The sequence below is a fragment of the Parasteatoda tepidariorum genome, chromosome 1 (assembly GCF_982258835.1).
Source record: "Parasteatoda tepidariorum strain Cologne lab strain chromosome 1, Ptep-v5.0, whole genome shotgun sequence".
NCBI classification, from domain to species: domain Eukaryota; kingdom Metazoa; phylum Arthropoda; class Arachnida; order Araneae; family Theridiidae; genus Parasteatoda; species Parasteatoda tepidariorum.
Window position 1 is genome coordinate 91,104,911 of NC_141755.1, and position 23,001 is coordinate 91,127,911.

Consider the following 23,001-nt stretch of genomic DNA (forward strand, 5'->3'; position numbering starts at 1 on the left):
CATGGGACAAACTTTAAGGGAAGGTAGGGCACATCAAAAATATTAAGAATTGCATATATTTACGCATGACCGAAAATATTATTACAAGCAGCTAGAAGTGCTTCTTATAATGACTAACTTCTATTTCTAAACTTTTATTCTTATAAACTATCTTAATTTTATTTTAATTTTATGTTTTTTAATAATTATTACCAAAAATTACCTTCAAATGACGCAGAAATTTCTATTTTATAGTAGTTTAATGACTTGGGGAGCTTGTCTAAATAGTTACCAATTCATGAAATTACCGGCTTTAAAAAATGCAGATCTAATTTAAATACAATTTTTGACAATGACTTTTCGAAAACATGAAATTAAAAGTAAAATAAGATAGTTTGGAAAATAAAAATATCTGTTCAAACGCATGCGCGAACACAGTTCATAAAAGGAAAGCGCCCCTAGCGGCAAAGGATGACATTTCCGGTCATGAATTCCAATGAGATTCTGAACCTTATGATACGCCAGTGCTCCCATACAACCACCTTGTTACATAGGGATAATATGGTTGGCGAGTTCTCTCAAAAATGGAGGGTGAGAATGCGAACGGAGTCAGATTCCCATTCAAAAAACCATTTTAGTTAGAAATCGGAAGATATGACGTCTATTCTCAAAAATAAAATATCTTTTTTCTTATCCAGGTAATAAAACACTTCATACCCCGAGTGTTACACCAGGATGGCGTAACGCTTGTAAGTTCCGTGAAGAAATGTTGTTGTTGACGTATGACTGTTTAGGCAGGGGGTGCGATTGTTCTTGTTTTCCAGTGGCGCCATCTTCGGCCAAGAATTCGATTTCTGCCACACCATACGTCGCACTTGTTTACAGGGCGGGAACATGGAGGACTTTTAAGACTCGACTGATTTAACGTGCATCAGTCACTTTACTATTCGGGGAGTCTTCGGTTCGAACCCACGAACTCTCGGACATGGGCCCAGCGCCCTACCAATCTGGCTATCCCGGCCTTCCGTAAAGAAATCTAACACTATTATGACACAATTTATCAACGAAAGATTTTGTTGCTTCGTCGCAGAATATGGATTTATCTTTATATATAAAGAATGCCACCAATAAGTAAAAAATAGTAAGGAATCCCACTCTCTGTTCACTTCGGGCTCACTGTAAAAAATAGTAAGGAATCCCACTCTCTGTTCATTTCGCTCATCGTAAAAAATAGTAAGGAATCCCACCCTCTGTTCACTTCGCTCACCGTAAAAATAGTAAGGAAATCCACTCTCTGTTCACTTCGCTCACCGTAAAAAATAGTAAGGAGTCCCACTCTCTGTTCACTTCGCTCACTGTAAAAAATAGTAAGGAATCCCACTCTGTGTTCATTTCGCTCACCGTAAAAAATAGTAAGGAATCCCACTCTCTGTTCTCTTCGCTCACCATAAAAAATAGTAAGGAATCCCACTCTCTGTTCACTTCGCTCACCGTAAAATATAGTAAGGAGTCCCACTCTCTGTTCACTTCGCTCACCGTAAAAAATAGTAAGGAATCCCACTCTCAGTTCACTTCGCTCACCAACCCCCACAATTGTTACGCAGTCATTTTTGTTTATTAAAAACGTGTCATTCAAACTCAAAATGAAATATTTCGGTCAAAATTAAACATTTTTCAATTCAAAATGTTTTACAATATTAATTCAAGAAATGTATTTATCCAAGAATATTTTGTATTAATAACACTAAAAATGTTTTTCTCCACAAATGTTTTGTATTATAAGCACAAAAAAGTTTTTTTGTCCTGAAATGTTGTATAGCATTAACACAAAATTGGCTGCACAGATTAATTATCCAATTCTATTGGGATAAAATTCAAACCTTGTATTTGTATCTGTTTTATGATTTCAAAATTATCCAGAATATTATTTATTTTTTTGCATAATATTGTTTGTACCCATGAATTCGTTTATAATTTTTATTTATTATTAATTAAATATTTTCCCCTATGAGAAAATTTAGCAATTGTGTGAAATTTAAATTTATGATTTAGCTTTACAATTTAAAAAAAATTATTTTGTTTTCATTATTTTAATTGAATATGTCTACTAATTCCGCTTTACGGAAAATTTATTATTAATGTGAAGTTTTAATACATTAAATTAAAGTTGTATCAATGGTAACTAAATATATTTATCGTAAAATTCATAAAATATGATAATATCATGGGATTATTTTCGAATATAATAGAGAAACAACTATTTTAGTTTTAAGCCTTTAATTTTGAATAATAATCAAAATAAGAAACGCAATAATAGCAGAGAATGATAATTTGATGAATTTTAAATAAATATTACCTTTAAAGGTATTAAGGTAAATATCTTCAAATAAGGAATAAATACATAATTCAATGCAGGTAAATATCTTTATAACTTTTATTAGTTTTATGCTGATGACAACGTAATGTGTCTGGATCTTCTTTGTATATTAGCGACTAAATTATCTGACATTTCTGTCCAATAAGAATGCACGAAACAGTCAGACGATAATTATTATTTTTGCTTGATATATAGAAAAATAATTTTCTTTTAATGAAATGAAAACATCAAAGAACCTTGTAACGGATTTTCTGGTTTGAGTAAAACAATAAGAGTTATTCTCTTGGTGGAAATTAATTACTTTAAACTTTCCAACTATCTTGAAACATTTTATTTCCTTTTCTGAAATATTCCCTTTATTAGGAAACCAATACTTTGTTTTAAAATTATCTTGTTAAATTCTACTTTACACATTTGGCTGCGGGGCGAAAATAAGTGTCCGTCTACAAAAGCATTATTGCCCATTTCATTACATTTCTTCGAAAGGAGAGCCATTTTACAATGATTACTTTTTGACCCCAGAATACTTCATTCAACAACTGTTTATTCCCTTAACATTTGAACTGGGTATTATTCTAGCCTTAGTATTTCTGTACTCTTTTTATGTGATGCTCTTTCGAAGCTTGTCTTATTAGAAATTGTAATAAAATATTACTTATTATTGTTTTTAAATTAGCAGCCATATTTTTTTTTAAAAATTGTAATAAATTTGCTGGGTTCTGAAAGGACCGACTATTTAAAAAAAGAAGAAAAAAAACGAAAAATCCATGCAGACAGAAAGTTGCGATTTTCTGCATAATGTTTAGGAAACTAGTTATTTTATTTTCAAAATTCAGTACTAAGAAGGTCAACAGATGGCGCAGTTGACTGAAAGAACTATAAACCATTTTGACCGAAAAAGTTTCGTTCTCAGACTGGTCTACTTATTGCAGAAAAGGATGGTAATTGTTTCGTATTTCTTATTTATTTATTTATTTTTATTTATTTATTTATTTATTTTTATTTATTTATTTATTTTTATTTATTTATTTATTTAGTTTCATTTATTTATTTATTTATTTATTTATTTATTTATTTTTATTTATTTATTTATTTATTTATTTATTTATTTTTATTTATTTATTTATTTTTATTTATTTATTTATTTATTTATTTATTTTTATTTATTTATCTTTGATTTTACTTAGCAGAGATATCTGTTGACGAATTTCGTAAATAATATTAAGACTTAATGAAAATACACTAAGTTGCTTAAGCAGAAAGCAGCAAACTGTACCTTCCGATTTTCTTTATTATATTTATCGAATTTACGATCAGTTTCGTGACACCTTTTATCATACAGCCCAATTTAAGGAACTAAGGCTTAAAATAGGCCTAAGTCAGCAGAAGTTTTTAAAAAACTGAAAATTAGAAAAGAATTTCAAAAAGAATTTCTCATTAAAAATTGTATTCTTTTTTGCACTTTAAAGTGTAGCATTTGAATAGAATTATATCCATACACATAATAAAATAAGAAATTTGCATTTGTCTGCGTATCTGTATACAGCATTGGGGGAATGCCGTAAACTCTAAAAATACCATATTCAACATGAAACTGTCTGATCAAGACCGGGTCACCAATGTGGGGAATAAACCAATAGGCAATACCAACCTTCAACAAGCTACGTCAAGATTGAATCTAGTTAGCATGCTTTATATACTAGTGAATTAATGTTTAATTTTCGTAAATGTAGTTACGCAACAAAACTAAATACAACTGTTAACAAATTAAGAAGCCCAATGTTTGATTTTTTAAATTTATTTTTAATTCTGCGACATTTGAAAATGGAATTTTCTCATTAGCTTAGCAGAAGCCGTTGTTTTAAAATAAACTATAGGCGTTGGTGTTGCTTTCTATACCATTCGCGATTACCAGTAAGCCTGCTATAGAAAACCAAGCCAATTTATGACAGAGAGTGTGTTTCTTGTTTTTCAGTTGCGCCATCTATGGCGAAGAATACGATTGCAGCCACACACACGTCACAGCGCGTTTTACAGGGAGGGCTGTGGGGTAGAGATCATTAGACAGTGCCAACCTTCATCTATCAAAAGGTACCTCAAGAAGATTGAATCAAGTTAGCATGTTTTATATACTAGTAAAATGATGTTTAATAATTGTAGTGGTAGTTACTCCACAGGGCTCATTAATTGGTTAAGATTAAAAATATTTGCAATAACGTTGAAAGTTTTCAGGAGGCTGAGAATAATTTGAGTAATAATGATTTTCCTTTTAATTATAGTAATATTAATTGTTTGATTAAGAAAATGATTGAAGAATACTAGTTTATTATTTCTTTTAACAAGGCAAAAATCAAGTCTTAACTGAGCAGTCCCAGTTGAGCATTATACTAATTTGTTACGTAATCTCTTCTTTTACTATTCTTTCTTTTCATTCTGCGCATTTTAATAGAGATTGTTGTTTTCTTCTGTTTTAGAGTTTCCTTTGCATTTAGTTTGTTTGTGAAATCGCTGTTTGACCGGCTTAATGTGAGTTTTTATTTTTTCAAGATTTTGTTGAAATTTCTTTTCTGATTTGGTTTTATGTACTTCATGTATTTTTTCTTGGACTTCTACAAAACCTTCGGGGTACTGAGAGAGTTAGTTTTGACATTTGTCATCTCTCTCTCTCAATAGAAAAGGTTTTGTTTTATGTCTTCCGAGCTCGGTACCCCCTGAAGACGTCGGCTTCGGTGGTCATATTTTTATTTTTATTTCCATTGTTTTCTTTATTGCTTCTATTAAGGGAACTTAGAATATTTTGTAACCCCCATAGATTTAACAAGCATCAATCACCATTTAATTGATGGGGATTCAACGGCAGGCGGGATTCGAACTCAGGATCAAAGTCCTACAAACCAGGCTCCTTTTAATTTTAGTATTAGGTACTAATATAAATGAAATAAAAATAAGCTATGAACTAAATAAAGAATTAATGAAAAAAAATTTGCGCATCATACCTGTGCTCACAATACTATTAATGCCTAATAAAAAAATTATTTAAACATCAAAAATAATTCGGTGATTTTTTTATGACCCTCAAAACGGAGTAGTATTTACAATATTTATTAAAGTAGCATTCTATTCTATAATAAGTACTTTTTTCCAGATAATTTATTCTTAACATCTAAGCTTCTCCCTGGACAAAAATTCAGCACGATTGGCGAGTAACGTTTCTTTTTTTTCTTCTTAATTTTTGTTTTAGATTCTAAACACGTCGTTTTTCAATAAATATTTTTCTACTATTTTCTTTTATACTGATTTATATAACCACATACTGAATTATGTTTCAGTATATTGGTCAATTACCTATACTCTTACGAGGAAGTTACCCAAATTGTCACTCGCCAATTAGGAGCCATTGCAGAGCGGTATCGCACATTGAATTAGTTGAAATGTAATTCCTTCTTATTTACTTCTTCAACCTCACTCAGATTTATTATTTGTTTACGTATTTTATTTGTAACCATGATATATTTTTGTTTTGTGTAACTGGAAACTTCGATGCATACTTAGTTTGAGAATATTCCACGTGGCTTTTTGTCTGTCTTTGTGTTAAGTCTCTATGTAAATATAAGTTGAAAGAATTGAAGTCTTTGTGAAACAATTTAGAATGTGTCACTTACGTGAATTGATACTTGACGGACTTAGCTTACTCCAAAAAAGAACAGTTGCTAACGTAAACAAATACCACGTTTCAACAGTCAATCAGGATCGATACCCACACTACGTCACTTCAGGTAAACCATTAGGTTGATTTCATTTAGACAGTTTTTTTTAGGTTGTCTTCGTCTTAAGTCTCTATGTAAATATATGGTGAAAGAATTGAAGTCTTTGTGAAAGAATTTAGAATGTGTCACTTATGAGAATTGATACTTGACGGACTTAGCTTACTCCAAAGAAGAACAGTTGCTAACGTAAACAAATACCACGTTTCAACAGTCAATCAGGATCGATACCCACACTACGTCACTTCAGGTAAACCATTAGGTTGATTTCATTTCGACAGTTTTTTTTTGATTGTCTTCGTCTTAAGTCTCTATGTAAATATATGGTGAAAGAATTGAAATCTTTGTGAAAGAATTTAGAATGTGTCACTTATGAGAATTGATACTTGACGGACTTAGCTTACTCCAAAAAAGAACAGTTGCTAACGTAAACAAATACCACGTTTCAACAGTCAATCAGGATCGATACCCACACTACGTCACTTACAGGTATACCATTAGGCTGATTTTTACTTTTTAGGTACTTATATCACGTGTAAAATTTATTTTGCCTCCTTTGAAAAAATCTAAAGATGTTCATTATCGAAAACTACAATTTTTGCCTTGCAAAGTTAAAATCATTCCGAGGACGAAAAGAATTGCTGGTTATAAAAGGCTGTTTTAATTTTGAACTTATTTCCTTAATCGGAAACTTTAAGGCAGTTTTCCGAAGACTTCGTCGTAATATGAAATTATGCTTCTTTTTTTTGTCAATTTTTATAGCTCCTGTGAGTTAGCAATTGATACTCATGACTGTTAGTTCAAGTTTAGTCTATCTAAAGTCTACGCTTATTTTGAAAATGGCGCAAAACGTCAATATGGAAAAAAACCACAGTTTTGTGAAATTCAGAAGCATCTATTGTCTAATTTTGTAATATTTAAAAACTTTCTCCAATTTCGCATTACTTGGGCTTATAAAAATTTGCAAAAACTTAAAATAAGGCAGTGATTTTGATAATTTTCAACTGGATGAAAAAATGACGCCAAATTGGCGATTTTTAATAAAGTTTAATAATTTTTAAAATATTTAAGTGATTTGTCTGTTCTAAAGCCGAGATAATTCTTCACGGCGAGATTATATACATAGTTCAAAATAATCAAATTGCTTCAAATGCAAGTCTTGGCGCTTGGAAAAACGGCGTGAATATTTGCGTTTTAAAACGCTAAATTTAAAAGATTAAATAATGAAATTAGAATAGAAACTCTACTGTTTCGAGAAATAAATTTTAAAAGTTCCTACATAATTCTGCATTTACAAGTAATTTTTATAATAATAATGCATTATCTGAATCAGAATTAAAACAAACAAATCGTTTGAAATTTAATTTTTATCGGTAATTTAAGCGTGATTTTTCCCATCTATCTTATTTCTTGCGCTTTTAGCGAAATTTCTGCTACTCTTTTACAGATTTTTATTCACATTTACATTTACTCTTCGCAAACAATGAAAAATAGTCATCATATTTCAAATATGTTATTTCATAACAGGAATAACTAACTGTATAAAACATTTAACTTGATTTACAAAGGACATTTTGCGTACTTATCTAGTTAGTTATACTTCTAGTTTACATTCAATCCACTATATTTTATGATGACAACTTCAACCAATTTTTTACTGCATATAAAATGTAATCCATCGTAAAAGAAACGACAACAAATCAATGGATAACAATATTTATTTTACCAAAACAAATTCATCGATGAGTTTAATTTCTAAAAATAAAACAATTCGCTGGAGAGACGAATACATAGATAAAATAAATCTGCTATCACTTGGAACAAGGAAGGCACATAAAACATTTTCTAGCCATATTGAATGAAGAAATCTTTCTCAGCTAAATGGCAGAACACTCAGTATGGAACGTCTGACGGTGACACATAAAACCTTCATCCATAGACGTGTATGTGTCTATGGGAATCTTTTCTTCTTTCTGCCAGGTTTGGTTTCACAGATGATCGGAAATGAATGCTTTTGTCCTACATTCAGAATAAATACTCTCGCACCCCTGTGATTTATTTTATGCCAGGAATTCAATAGAACATTGATGGAAATCCCCTCTCAACGAAAATCCTGTTGAAACATGTTTTGAGAAATGACCAACAAAATTTTTTATAAGTGATGAAGTTTATACAGCTGTAAGCTTTTATTTATTTGTATTTTTCATTTTTTTTATAAGAATGCTGAAACAGAAGTGCGTCTATTTGTTTTTGAAGTAGGCTCAATATCCAATAGTTATCTAGCCAATGTTAGGCGAAATTTATTGCTGTTTTTCTATAAAACTTCGGAATTGTTTTCAAATGCTTTTTTTTTATCTTTTACTCTTTTAAACCTACGTAGGGTCATTCTTTTTCCTACCAATGTTATGCTATATCAATTATTTTTGGAACTGAGAGTGGGTTATAAAAAGAAACTAATTTAGCTTATTACCTGAAATTAGTTTCATTTTAAGACCTTTCTTTGGAAAGGGACTTTTACATTCTGTAAATACAGTAATTGGTGATAAACTTAACATTCTGTGTCTATAAACAGTCGATTTTTTGTATTATGTATTTTTTAACTATAAGTAAACTCATAGGAAATGATCAAACGAACAAACGTATTACCTTATAAAGCAGAAACGGCAAACATATGGCACGTGTGCCATATGCTATGTTATTAACACATAATACGTATAATGTAGTTATATATAACGCAGTTATTAACATATAATACAGTTATAAACGCATAATAACTTGTTCCATTTAGTAGCACGTGACATGTATTTTTCCTCGCAATAGAAAAATCAACGCGCAAAAGAAAAATCAAACGACAAAAGATTAAAAATTGAGATTTTTATATATTTGTCATTGTAGTATGATAAGCTACTACAGATATTATTATAATTTTTTTTTAACTTTTGTTTCATGAGTTTTTTTTTTTTTTTTTTTTTTTTTTGGAAATTCCAGTTTATCGTTCCTGTGGCCTGGGAGCTGACCTCACACGATAAAGGTCCATGATTCGAATCCCAGACAAGGCATATATGTTCTTTAATTCTCTGTACAATCTGTCCTTACTTGGAGAGCAACGTTGGGTCACCTAATATGGTTCCCCTGAAAGATTGGTCGATAAACCTTTCCTAATAATACCTGAATGACGAGGATAAATTGGGAGGCACTTACTTACATTGTTTTTGTTTTTTATTATTATTATTACCCTGTAGTATTTTGGTGACACGAAAGATTTATTTTAAATTCCTTTTATTCAATTACACTCACAAAATACAATTAAAAAATCAGTTCAATGGGTTCAGAAACAAGTGCGATTTCGAGCTCCATTACGAAGTTTTCGAGGACACAAGGGACTAGTGTCCCTTCTACTTGGCAATTCCATGTCGTAGGGAAGACTGGGAAGTCTTTTCTTGGGAAGCACGTGAATGCGAGGTAAGAAAAAACGAAACTAAATTATAAATTTTGAAAAAATTTTCAATACATTAAATTTGCTCAATTTTATTAGTGCATTTTATCTATTCTAAAAATAACGTCTTAGTTCAAATTTATAGCTAATCAATAACTAAACATCAAAGATAGTTACATGATTTAGTTCTATAGTTTAAAATCAAAGCAATAATTCCAGTTTTGTTTTCTTTTTTAAGAAAAGAAAAGAAAAATGACAATTAACGCACTACACATCTGAAAATAATTAACCTTAATTTAACTGTCACACTGATCGAAAAAGGCTCATCATCTCTGTCATAAAGGGTTAAAATATATGTATATTTGGGGTACTGAAATTTGAAAATTTTTTTACTCTAATTTGACACTAAAGTTTGAAGTTTGAGGAACTATTTGTCAAAAATTTTGTATTAAAAATAGATAAAAATATTAAATACCAAAAAATTAAGAATAATTATTATAAAATAAGAATAAAAATTAATTAGTATAAATGATTAATTTAAAAATAAGAATAAAAATTAGGAATTAAATATGTATGACAACAGGAGAAATAATGCAAAAACAAAGATTGGTGTAATAGTTCCTCATGAAAATAATCTGCAATGCATAAAAAAGTAATTATTCACAAAAAGCATTAAATGTTTTTTTATAATGTTTACAGTGGGCGGGTAAAGCATTAATTCACGCGATGTAGCCGTGTGGATAAATAAGTACTCGTGGGTATTTAAGTAAAGACATTGATATTATTTTTGGCAAAACGACTTTAATGCACGAAAATGACAGTCGATAGAAAATTAAGGAGTTAAATAGACGAAGAGTAAAAACAAGAGATGTATAGCTGAAATAAAGTTAATTTGTTAATAATTGGATTTTTCACCAGTCGCAGGAGAAGTATTAGATTGTAAAACCCTTTCTGTGACTACTAATCCAAGTTAATCAAATTAATCTTGTTAATCAAGTTAATCACCAAATTGGCGATTCTTAAAATAGTTTAATATCTTTCAAAATATTTGAAATATTATTTCGTTCTAAAGCTCAGAAAATTCCTCTCCGCAAGATGAAATATAGTTTAAAATCTTCGTTTTGCTTCAAGTGTTAAGGCATCTAAACTGCAGCTCTTTTTTATTTCCTTTAGCAACAGAACTTCGAAGAACCTATTTAGGCTTTTTTTCCATGAGACTGCTACCCTTATACTCGAAATGCACTTACTGATTATTACACAGGAAAGTCCTGGAAGCAACGTTTAGGTTATTTTATGCTGGTTCAAAATTTCAGGGGGACTAAATTAGGTTGTCAAAGTTTCTTTCGAGGAGTAGTTAATTTCATATTTTCTTTTTACAAACCATAATATAGAAAGTTACTTAGTTAATATAACTTCATCAACTTGATTACAATCATTTGAAATTTATTTTGTAACGATTCTACTTTAGGTTTGTTGATTAACATTTTGTTGATTTGTTTGTTGATTTTGGTTCAAAAACGGAAACCTTAAGTTTTATGAGTTGAAAACGTTATATACAATGCTTGAATTTTTCATAAATCTACTTAAAGAAATACGGAAACCATATTAGTGTAAACCATGTTTTGAGATATGCTTTAGATTAAGAATATCAATTGCTTAGAGTTTTTAATTTTTGAAAGAAAAAGTGACCAGGTGTTTCGAAAAGTAGCCTCTGTCGAAAATGCTGCTGATGGCCACTGGCCAATACTGACAGTTCTTAATTTTGCCCTATACTGTGTTGTTCAGTATCTTAGCAAAGTGTGCCCTAAGATAAAGCTCCTCAACCTTTTTACCTTCACGTCAAAGTATTGATTTATCGCGGCCCGCTTCTTCTAGAGAGGGGGGGAGGGGCAAGAAACTTGATTGTTTATATTTTACATTGTTTGGTTGAAAATTTTTAATTTAATTGTGTTGAAACATGCCTTCAAAATAAAATACAACATTTGGTGCGGCTTTAGGTGACATCTTTCAGGTCCTGGTTAACTTATCTTCCATGGAATGTCGTAAAAACCAGAAAGAAATACACCATAGTTATGAATAGAAATGGTTTAATGTTCCTTGAATGGCCCGGTACCATTTGATCCATGGACCGGTACCGGTTCACGGCCAGTGGGTTTCAGACCACTGCTCTAAAAGGATGTTTGCAGCTGCAGATGAAAGTTGAGAGCAACCGATATCTGCTAAAGACAATCATGTAGGATTTGATCAATCCTCTTTATATGGGTTTTTTCAAGAGAAATACGATAAAAAATTTTGTTAATTATAATTAGTTAAACTTATTAAATTAGTTACAATTTGTTCTATGTTGATTTTATTATTTCATGATAATTTATATCAGTGTCATTAATAATAGTTAGGGAATTAATAATAATAACAAAAGTATTCATGTAATTATAGAAATGAGTTTAATAAAGTTGCTTCTCCCAAAAGCAACTTTTTAAAGAAAAAGAACTTTTCACTTTTTTTCGGGGGGGGGGGAATTAACAAGGAATAAGGGAAATGAACGCAATGGGAAAAAAAAACATACGAAAATTTTTTAAAAAAGTAAAAAAATTCGAGATACAGGTGTTTTGTATGCTTTTGATACTATAAGAAAGCTTGCTTAGCTCTAGATTGAAATTATAACACTATTTGATTTTTAGGTTACAGATTAGGTTTCCATGAAATCACCACCCTCAAAATGATGATCTCACGTAAAGCAAATTAAAACTTCTCAAATAATTTTAAACAAAGCTTAGACTAATTTAAATTTTTTCTAACTATTTGTAATAAAACTTTAACTGCAACATTAAAAAAAAGAAGATACTATTAAAAAAAATATGTGATATAGTGTTCTGAATATTTAACAAATCGCAATTTAAATTAGTTCCAAAACATTTTCACAGTGTCACCTGATTTTATAGAGAAAATAACAAGAAAATAGCATTCTCCTGTAGAACAAGAAAATAGCATTTTCTTAAATTAGGAATTTTTCACCTACATTAAATAGCGGTCATTTTTAACACCCAAAGTAACACATTATTAAAACCTGGATTCATTCGTATAACCTGGGTTCAAGTTTTCCACGTTAATGAAAGTTTTTCCACATTATTTGTGGAAAGATGATAAAGTGTGGCACTTTTCCTCCCTCCACCTTCTTAAACAACTCCTCTTGACATTTCAAACAACTATACATAAAATAATCAATAAATTGCTGTAGTTTATTTCCTTCACACGTGATCTGAAAAAAAGATCGCACATTCTTATATCATTAAAATGGTCCTACGCTGAACATGTGAAAAGAAAACCGGGATTACAGGAGAAAAATAACATCAGGATTTTTCCTGTTTCTGGGATAATGAAGGGACGCCGCGCAGCGGAGAGCGGCATCGTCCTCTATAACAGGAGCAACCCCTCTTAGATGAAATCTAGTTGAGGTGCGAACGCATGAGAGTAACTTCTACTGCCATATACTTACTTCACAGTTGAATTCTGCCACAGGTACGGCTATGCATTTCACGGATTTAAATTATTTTATTTTTCGAATTATAATAAATTTTTTGTAAATTTTCATTTAAAAATAATTCAAAATTATCATTTTTATTTGTTGTAAGAGGATTTATTATTTTAAAATGACTTTTGCTGCATTATATTTTACTCAAAAATTTTCGTATTAAATTATTTAGCTGGTAAGGCTAGGCATTTGACAATTTCATTTTTTTTTTTTAAATTATGATAAAAATTCTATAAATTTTGATCTAAAAAAAGTTTTAAAATAATTATTTTTATTTGTTATTAAAATATTTTTTTTAATTACAATCCATGTTTTGAAAAATTTCATTTAAAAATTTCCTTTTTTTAAAATTATGATTAAAATTCTGTAAATTTTGATCTAAAAAAAGTTTTAAAATTATTATTTTTATTTGTTATTAAAATATTTTTTTTTAATTATGATCCTTGTTGTGTAAATTTTCATTTAAAAATTTAGCGAAATTATTATTTTTTTTCGTTGTAAGAGGATTTATTCTTTTAAAATGAATTTTGCTGCATCATATTTTACTCAAAAATTTTCGTATTAAATTATTTCGTTGGTAAGGCTACGCATTTGACAATTTAATTTTTTTTTTAAAATTATGATTAAAATTCTGTAAATTTTGATCGAAGAAAAGTTTTAAAATTATTATTTTTAATTGTTATTAAAATATTTTTTTTAAATTATAATCCTTGTTGTGTAAATTTTCATTTAAAAATTTAGCGCAATTATTATTTTTATTCGTTGTAAGAGGATTTATTCTTTTTAAAAAATTTTGCTTCATCAATATTTTACATCAATATTTTACACAAAAATTTTAGTACTAAATAATTATATAGGTTCGCTGGTAACTATAGGCATTTGACAGTTTCATTTTTTTTTAATTATGATTAAAATTCTGTAAATTTTGATCTAAAAAGTTTTAAGAGTTTTATTTTTATTTTTATTAGAGAATTTATTCTTAGAAATGTATTTTGTTGTATCATTTTGCTCAAAAGCGGTAGTGTTATGAAGTTTCGCAGGTATGGCGAGACATTTGAAAGCTTCAAAAAAAAAAAAAAAAAAAAAAAAAATTTTTGAATTCTAATTAAGGATTTAAATATTTTCATTCCAAAAATAAAACTACATTTTTCTAATTGCTATAAGCGGATTTTTTTCTTTCAAAATAAATTTCTGTACATCTAACATTATTCAAGAACGGTAATAGGAACTAATTGAAGCAGTCAATTTTAAAGGGGGGGGGGTGTAAACTTTTTACGAAAATAATTTTTTCGTTGCTTTTGGAATATCAATCGCCAATTATCAAATAACGAGAAATTTTCTAGACTGTCTAAATCTAAAAAATTTGGAAGCAATTAAAACAATCTTTCCAAAATTGGCACAGTTTTTTTTTTTTTTGGTTTTTCTCGAAAGTGCATATTTGTAACATATTGAGATGAAAGTTCTGAAAATTTTTATGAAAAATTTGAATTTTGTTACATTTTATTTTTCTGAAAAACGGTAGTAAAAAATTATGATATTGTTTTGCATCTACGACTAGGCATTTGATAGTTTCAAAAAAAGTGTTTTTGAATGCTAATTAAATTTCTAAAAATTAATTTATTTAAAAAAATTAGTTTTTCTAAAATTGTTTTTTTTTCTTTCAAAGTGAAATTTGCTACATTTTATTTTTCTGAAAAACGGTAGTAAAAAATTATGATATTGTTTCCCATCTACGACTAGGCATTTGATAGTTTCAAAAAAAGTGTTTTTGAATGCTAATTAAATTTCTAAAAATAAATTTATTTAAAAAAATTAGTTTTTCTAAATTTGGTTTTTCTTTCTTTCAAAGTGAAATTTGCTACATTTTATTTTTCTGAAAAACGGTAGTAAAAAATTTTGATATTGTTTTGCATTTACGACTAGGCATTTGATAGTTTCAAAAAAAGTGTTTTTGAATGCTAATTAAATTTCTGAAAATAAATTTATTTAAAAAAATTAATTTTTCTAAATTTGTTTTTTTTTTTTATTCAAAGTGAAATTTGCTACATTTTATTTTTCTGAAAAACGGTAGTAAAAAATTATGATATTGTTTCGCATCTACGACTAGGCATTTGATAGTTTCAAAAAAAAAGTTTTTGAATGCTAATTAAATTTCTAAAAATTAATTTATTTAAAAAAATTAGTTTTTCTAAATTTGTTTTTTTTTTCTTGCAAAGTGAAATTTGCTACATTTTATTTTTCTGAAAAACGGTAGTAAAAAATTATAATATTGTTTCGCATCTACGACTAGGCATTTGATAGTTTCAAAAAAAGTGTTTTTGAATGCTAATTAAATTTCTAAAAATAAATTTATTCAAAAAAATTAGTTTTTCTAAACTTAGTTTTTCTTTCTTTCAAAGTGAAATTTGCTACATTTTATTTTTCTGAAAAACGGTAGTAAAAAATTATGATATTGTTTTGCATTTACGACTAGGCATTTGATAGTTTCAAAAAAAGTGTTTTTGAGTGCTAATTAAAAGTCTAAAAACTAATTTCTTTAAAAAAAATTAGTTTTTCGAAATTTGGTTTTTTTTTTCTTTCGAAGTGAAATTGGCTACATTTTATTTTTCTCAGAAACGGTTGTATTAAATAATTATGTTGTTCTGCCTGCATGACTTGACTTTTGAAACTTTCAAAAAATGTCTTTGGTTTTTTCTTTTAAAGTAATTATGATGCATTTCATTTTACTCAAAACGGGTAGTATAAAATCGCTACATATACCTGACAAGGCATTTGACTCTTTAAAAAAATGTCTTTCTGAATTAATAATTAAAATTCCATAAATTTTCATTTAAAAATAAAGTTAGATTTTTTTAATTGTCTAAGCTGATTTTTTCTTTCAAAATGAATTGCACTACACCTTTTTTTTACTCAAAAACCGGAGTAAAAACTAATTACATTGTTTTGCAGTCACGACGAATTATTTGACAGTCTCAAAAATTGTCTTTTTGAATTATAATTAGGGTCTTGTAAATTTACTTTAAAAGATTTTTCAAAACTATTTTTTTAGATACATAGTAACCGGATTTATCCTTTTAAAATGAAAATTATTGTATCAGATTTTACACAACGATAGCATTAAGTAATTATATTGTTTCACAGATACAGAAGGCATTAGAAGGTGGCAAAAAATTATTTTTTAATTAAGTTTGATCCTCTAAATTTTATTTTAAAATACTTAATTTGATTACTTTTATTATTTTTATTTTATCTTCATTATGCTATATATAACTTATTAATTGTTTTATTATTTAATATAAATTTTACTCTGCTTTATATTTCAGTCAAAAAAGGTACTATTAAACATTTATATTCCTTCGCTGGTGCGGTGAAGCATTTTGAAGTTCAAAAAATATTTAAAAATTTCTTAGTGAATTAAAATTAGGGTTTAATATATTTTGCTTACATTTTATAAAAATTTAATAGTTAAGTAAAATTTAACAATTATTTAAAAAATTTAATTCTTAGTAAAATTAAGTTATTTTTATTTCTCATAAGACGATTTATTCTGACAAAATTAATTTTGTTGAATCGTATTTTACTCAAAAACAGTAATATTCAATAATTATATTGTTTCCCAGGTACAATGACATTATAAATATTTCTTCCAGGTAAATATTTCTTTTCAAACTATGATTAGGATTCTATTGACTTCCCAGTAAAAATGATTTAAAATTTGTTTTATTTATTTGATAAAAAGATGATTAATTTTTTTAATGAATTTTGCTGCATCATATTTTAAACAAAAACGATAGTTAAAAATGTTTATTTAGTTTTTAATTAAAATTGTAAATCTTAACATTTTTATTTAAATAAAAATTTAATTTTTAATTGGTTTGAAAATTACCTACTCTTCAAAAACTAGTTTCTTAAAATCACATTTCATTGAAAAAAAAAAACAATCGCTTTGAAGAGATAGTAAAGCCAAGAATTCCAAAAATGTTGTGCTTGTAAAATCTGCGTCTTTATCTCATCGCGGCCTTCTAGCCGTTTGCGCTAAGTATTACTTCACAGCGCTAAAATTGAAACAAAACGCAAATACCTTTAAAACGTGTTTTTTTTTTATTTCAAAAAATGTTAATCAATTGCAATCACAGACAATATTCATTAATACAACAATAGCATACAATGAATACTCCTGGAAGACGAGTTATCTCGTTCGTCACGATGGAAGTGTTAAATAAATAATACATTACTTTTCTTATTTTTAAGCATATTTTAATGTGCTCTGTAAAATTTGTCTTGGAGCTATTTATTCATCAAAAAGGGGTTTTTTGCAATGAATATTCCTGGAAGACGAGTTATCTCGTTCGTCGCGATTGAAGTGTTAAATAATGCATTACTTTTCTTATTTTAAGCATATTTTAATGGTCTCATTAAAATTTGTCTTGGAGCTCATCAAAAAGGTGTTTTTTGCACCGTAATATTAGATTTATAAAAAATATATATATATTTGTTTGAAAATTACTGTTCTTTATAAATTAGTTTTTCTATATCTCATTTTATTAAAAAAAACTGTTTAAAATTGTTAGTGAGATCAGAATAAATATTAACATGCACTTGATATTAATAAATGAATCTAAGCATTTTATAAATGTGACATTTAATAAAATTCTCTAATTTCTTAGATTCAGGCAAGATTTCTTTTCGATTTAAATTTATATATGAATTATCTAGAATAATATCTGTTCCTTAAAAATAATTTTTTATCATATTTTACAAAAAAATAAAAATTGAAAATTTAAAAAATTTTCGAAAAAGAAAATATTTTTCAAAAACAGTGAGCTCTAGTTATTTTCTTTTTCTTCAATTTTATTTATTAGTAGTAAAGCTAAAGGACACTTTTCTGGGCATGCCTCATTTTCATCGATTTTGTAAGTCTAACGCAAATCTTACATTAACATCAATGTTTAACATTAGTCTAGTCTTAAAATTGTTTTTTGATTGTAGTAATTTGCTCTTAAAATTCATTTTCTGCACTTAAACTCAAATTATCACTTACCTTAAGTAATTAATTTTTATGTTAAGTTTGCCCTCAAATTTCCGCTTTCGAAGTGACATTAGGATTCTTAAGATTTTTTTTTAAATTAAAAGTTTTATATAAATTTTTCTAATTTTATACCTTTTAGTACTAACTTGCTCTTTGAAATTAAAAACTCGAGAATTTGCTTCAGTCTATAATTATATTAATCTATGAAAATATAATGGAGATATGTAAGAATACCGATTTAAAATTTTCTTTCCAAATTTGATACTTGAAATAAATCATGTACCTATGTTCCATAGCACGTAAATAAATATAGCCCTTCTTATAAAATATAGCCTAACTGAACGCTTAGAGGGGAAAGTGGGGTGTGACTGGATAGCTGAGATTCGAAGACCTGGTGGATCTAAACTGTTCGACCCAGAAACTGCCAGATTTAATTAAGGTATTCATTACATAATTTTGTACAATAATTTATTCGTGAAAAAATCATAAATAAAATATTTTTTAATGAATAATTTTTTTCCTTGAAAAAGTCAAATCACCCGATTTAAAAGAGTAAGATAAGGGGCATTTGTAAATTCAATGAAAACTTTAGAAGTACTAGAATTTCAAAGAAAAAGTAGTTAGCATCTTTATTTTACAAGGCAATTATATGATAAATTCGCACTTTAACATGGTTTTTCGAAGCTCTGTCGCCAATGAAAATTAAAAAAAGCATCAGTTTGAGTGCCTTACGCTTGAATCAACGCTTGAATCAATTTTAAACTATATCTTCTTGCCGTGAAAAATTATCTGGGATCTTGAACGAACGAGTATTTTAAACATTTTAATAATTTTTAAACTTTTTTAACCCCTTCCTTCTCACTCCCGTGAAAATGACGGGGTGAGGTTTCGCCCTCTATTTCTCGCTCCCGTAAAATTTCCGGACTGGAGTAACGCGCCAATAAGAATAAAACTAATTCATTTCTTTGCCCGAAAAACATTTTATTTCTCATTTTACATACCAGATGGCACTACCAAGATATTTTTAAGGTAATTTTAGATAGTTAGTTTATTTTGAACTAGATGTCAGCACGAATCAAATACGTGTATTTGGCAAAATAGGCACTTTTATGACTGTTTTCTTGAAAATTAACCGATCGTTAAAGGGTTAAAGATCACCGATTTGGCGAATGAAATGGATGAAATTTATCAAAAGTACTGTCTTATTATTAACTCTTTATGAGCCTAGATAATGCAGCACTGGAGTAAATTTTTAAGTATTAAAAAGTAGACTACAGAAGCATTTTATTTCCATGAAACTGTGGTTTTCCTCCATATTCCCGTTTTGCGCCATTTTCAGAATATGCATAGACAGCACTAGCTTAGGATAGGCTAGACTTGTCTTAATAGTCACGAGTAACTGCTGCAAACTAACAGCAGTTTTGAAAATTGTATATTATTCGCAAAAGAACATCATTTCATATGACAACGAAGTCTTCGGAAAACAACATTAAGTAATCTCCTGCCCAGTAAAGCGCATTCTCCATTGGGACCATCTTTCTCTGTTTTTCTCTTTTTTTCCATTTTTGAATTAGAAAATGCAGCATCACAATGTAAAGAATCAACATTTGTTGTGCTTTTATCTTTTTCTTGCAAAAAGCATTAATCGAGGATTTCGGGTTTTTTTTTTTCAATATAACTGTTGCCTTACATTACCTATTCGTACAACACTTCTCCTTTCCTTTTATTTTATTTTATGAGTCACGCAAAACAGTTTTCTCAATACAATTTTTATTTTCAATACACTTTTTTTTAAAAAAAATTCAAAGTTTTAGTTAAAATCTGCTTTTTACCTAGTTGGATGAATACCCCATCTATATATATATATATATATATATATATATATATATATATATATATATATATATATATATATATATATATATATATATATATATATATATATATATACAAAAAGGGAATAAACCACGAAGAAAATTAAGAAAAATATTTCGGATTTTTTCCCCCCAGTTTCTTGTTATTTTTATTATTATTTTTCTTTCTCCCCCTTTTTTCATTGTTCTGTAATTTTTTCCATGTTTTCTCTACATTTCCATGTTTTCTTTACACACACGCACGCACATATAATAAATTTTGTTCCTGGAAATTAAATAAAATGCATATAATTTAGAAAATTACTTTATAATAATCATGAGTATGTAATATAGTGTATAACTTTACGCGCATCAGGGTATTCAGAATTTAGTTAAAGCAATTAGGAAGTCGAATAACTGGAACGAAATGTAGAAGTTATGAATTAGTTGCAAAGTTTGCGAACAAGTAGCGCTACTGAATGTGAGAATTGTAAAACAATAATTTCTACATGTTCCAACTGAAATAGCTTACGTCAGAGTTAATTTTATCTTTAAACTGCCCCACGTTTTTTTTTTTTTATTATGTAGAATAGAAAGCGAAAATGAACATTAAAAAATGAAATGAAAAGCATTTGGCTTTTATTTCTGATGCCACAATATTTTCAGTTCGGTGCTTTTACTTTATTCTCATACTTTTATATTAAAGATTTATATCACAAATAAATTTGAAAGTTCGGCATCACGTACAGTGAACAGAAGAAAAAACGGAACACTCCGGAATAACTTTTGATCTGATAATCAAATTTCCAGTTACCAAGATTTCCGTATATAGAAACATTCTTTTTCTAACTACGGAATCGGATTTTCGACGGTCAAAATATGAGCGGGAAGATTGGGTATGGGTCCGATATTTTAGTCGAAATTTAAATATCATCTAAGGTTAATTATACTTTCTATAAAAAAAAATTTCATCATCGAAATTATTTAAGCTAAACTGAAGTTCTTTTCCTACGATTTAAAGCTTATTTATTCAAAGATATTTCCCTATAAAAATACTCCTATAACAGTGTTCAACAAATTTAAACAACTCAAAACTTTTAACGACAAGAATTTGTCACAAAATGGTTGCTCACTGCCAGTAAACGCGTTTGCTCACTGCCAGTAAAAACGCGTTTCTTTTGTCAGTAAGTTGTTATTGTGCGCTGTTAAAAGTCGAAGTGTTAAAATAAGAACTTGTTGGGTACTTGGTAAACAAAAAATAATAGATTCGGTATCGCCAAAACCATATACAAGAAGCCCACATTTAAATCTAAGGTCGGTATCCATGTTGTATAGTCTAGATCAGGGGTTTCCAACTTACATGAAACCGGGGGCCGCAATTAAAAACACCAGTTAAATGGCGGGCCGCAACTTTATCAAAATTTTATATAGGACTCTTTTTATGTTTGAAGGAACATTAAATATTACTTTCAGATTTTTATCAAGTTGTACAAAGCAAAAGTATTGAATTACAAATTAAGATAAGAAGTAGATTTTTAAAAATATTTAATTGCAGATTAAAAAAGTCTGGCCACAAAATTTGCAAACGTAAATAAATTTCGTTCAAAATGAGTGGTTTCAAAAAGTTAAATCGGAGAATTTCTTCGAGAAAATTTCTGATTCACACATGCTAAATTACATTCACAAAATACAAAAAAAAAACGAATTAAAAATGAGCAACATACGTTATTTTTTTCGCATTTGAATAAAGATTTTTTTGGATGCAAAACCTGAGAAATAAAAGTATTCTAAACCCATATAGAGTTTTTGCTAAATTAGTCAGCAAAAAAATGACAACAAATATATTTTATTTCGCGGGCCACAAAAAAGGCTTTTCGGGCCGGATGCGGCCCGCCGGCCGCCATTTGGTAACCACTGGTCTAGACATTTATTTTATATCATAGAAATTCATTGTAATCAACCATTTTTTATCTGTTAGTTGGGCAAATTGTTTACAATATCTTCTTCCATAACAAATCAATACCTCTGGGGGTACTGGATCAGAGATAGATCGTACTCTGGTTGAGATCAAAATTACGATCTGTGGCTGGATGGATAATGTGTGGACGTTTCCTCCGTGTGAAACGGGCTGTGACGTATATGTGTGCAGAAGTCAAATTCTAGGCAATAGATGGCGCTACTGGAAAACAATAATAAGCGCTATCCTCTGCCTAAAAATAAGCTTGTTAGCATTATCAAGTATTATTGTTTTATGCCAATAAGAAAACAACAACAACACAATGTAATGTTAAAATTAAAAAAAAATTATTGTGCAAAATCGATTGAACATTTTCGAAATCATGAATGCTAAGATTGATGGATTTCAGGTTCTATCCGGTTTTTGGTGAACAACTGATAGAGGGGACGATATTGCTGATCCTTTTTACGTTTTCTGAACAAGTGTTAAAAATACGGGGATCAATTAACTTTTGAATTTAATGTGTGGGAGGATCATTTGAGCTTCCCCTTTTTATTCAGGATCGGTTTTAAAATGTGAAAAATCAATGGATTTGAAACATGGCACTGCAATAAAAATAACATGAAAAAACTTCACAAGAATTTAGTAACGACAGTTTGAGAAGAATCCTTGGTATCAAGTGGTTTCATAAAATTTGTAATGCAGAAATTTTTAGAAAAACAAAACAGAAATCGATTAATCTGAAAAATTAAAAACGTAAATGGAAATGGATTGGTCATGTTCAGCATAAACTTGAAGAATTTAAAGTAAAGTTCTTAATTGGAACCCTCAGGGCAGAAGAAAAGGAGGAAGACCTAAAAATACCCCCCTCAGGACGATTGTAAGTGAATTGAAAATACACTAGTAATAATATAAATTTACTCAAAAATAATCTAAATATAATTTAAATAAAACTTAAATAAAGTTGTGTGTTTACAGAGCAGCACTTCATCAGGGGACACACTGTCTGTAAACACACAGGAGCCTTTCTGTTGTTAGTGGCAAAGCCAAAACTAACAGTGCCCCGAGGCCCCT

The 23,001-nt window shown here is 28.7% G+C and overlaps 1 protein-coding gene across 10 annotated transcripts in view; it reads left to right on the forward strand.

The window, feature by feature from the left end:
- The window catches only part of LOC107448148 (G protein-coupled receptor dmsr-1), a 430,440-nt gene that overhangs the window by 367,433 nt on the left and 40,006 nt on the right, over window positions 1–23,001 (forward strand). For 3 of the 10 annotated variants that reach the window (XM_087168852.1, XM_071179469.2, XM_071179471.2), the window contains one exon: window positions 4,332–4,470. The exons of 6 other annotated variants lie outside the window; for them this stretch is intronic. The gene's annotated coding sequence lies outside the window, so the exon portion shown is untranslated. Of the gene's footprint in view, window positions 1–4,331; window positions 4,471–12,945; window positions 13,076–23,001 lie in introns of those variants that run through there. One more of the 10 variants, XM_071179470.2, reaches the window with a different exon arrangement.